Source organism: Quercus suber, unplaced genomic scaffold (genome assembly GCF_002906115.3).
Source record: "Quercus suber isolate HL8 unplaced genomic scaffold, Cork oak 2.0 scaffold_26, whole genome shotgun sequence".
NCBI lineage: Eukaryota > Viridiplantae > Streptophyta > Magnoliopsida > Fagales > Fagaceae > Quercus > Quercus suber.
This window is the reverse complement of record NW_027069491.1, coordinates 2,340,228-2,341,582: the sequence shown is the minus strand read 5'-3', so window position 1 is coordinate 2,341,582 and position 1,355 is coordinate 2,340,228.

The following is a 1,355-nucleotide window of genomic DNA, read 5'->3' as shown; positions in this document are numbered from 1 at the left end:
TTAGAATCTCTGCTATAATTTCGTGCTACAATAACCACCAAAAGTATCATATTTGATTCCTTGGATTCTTAAATAATAAAGATAGGCAGGCCTTTCTCTCAAAAATAAAAAATAAAAGATAGGCAGGCCTACTAGAAAGGATGACGACGTGTAAAAAATTAAAAACAGAAAAACAACAGAGATAGTGAGATGCCATTGGTATTGATTTCAGAGCTCTAAAGATTTTTTCTTTTATTTTTTCCATGGAAAGAAAGGAGGTTTAAACAAATCGTTTTTTATTTGAATGGAACTTCTTAAATTTTGAAAAAAAAAATGCAACAATGGACACTTGAGAATTGCAGTAAAAAAATAAGGAGATCTTCTTATATCAAAACATCAATTGAAAAAATCATGAGAAAATTCTTGTACTACCTAGTAAGAATGTGGAATAAGGAACCTCGAGAGGAGGCTACAAATGTTGCAGAATGAGCAGCAATAGCTAGTTGTGGGGGAGATAGGTGCAAGGGTATGTATATAAAATATAAATAAATAAAAAACTAATGCAACGATGGACATTGTTGAGAATTTGCCATCAAGAAATAAGGAGAACTTTTTATATCAAAACATCAATTGAACAAATTTTAGGAAAAATTCTTGAACTACCTAGTGAGAATGTGGAATAAGGAACCTTGAGAGGAGGCTACAAATGTTGCAAGAGACTAGATAAGAAAGAAAGAATTAATTAATTACAATATCTCTTCCATCTTCCGGATTTTCCAATTTCAGGCCTATTGTTTTGTGTTATCACGTTAGTGCAAATATTTGTAATCTCTAGGTCTCTAGTAAATTAATTCTCTTATCGTTTCATGTACATGAGCCATCATCAAACCACTTAAATCCTTGATATTCTCCTTTCTTATTAGACTACTTGTTCTTGGTTTAATAGTTTTTTTTTTTTTTATTTGGTGTAATCTTCTAAAGTTCATACTTTCTAAGTTTCTATATGCACAACCTTGAGTAACAGGATCCTTGCTTTTCTTTTGAACTTGATTTTGTTGATAATTATTCAATTGCTCAATCTAGATTGCAATAAATGAATGCCTCACTCTCTCACATACTAATAGATCTTATTAATTAAATTTATTATGAGTTCATCAACAAACAAAAAAAGAGTAAACTACAGCCACAAATTATTTTACTGATGTGACTTTCATTTTATTGATTTTCATTTAAGCACACCATTAATATCACTTCTTCATTTACCAATAAACATTCACTACATTAACAGTTTGTAATTTTTTTTTTTTTATAAAATAGTTTATATTACTAACATTATTCAAAAAAAAAAAATTATACAAGATAAAAATTCTACTCTA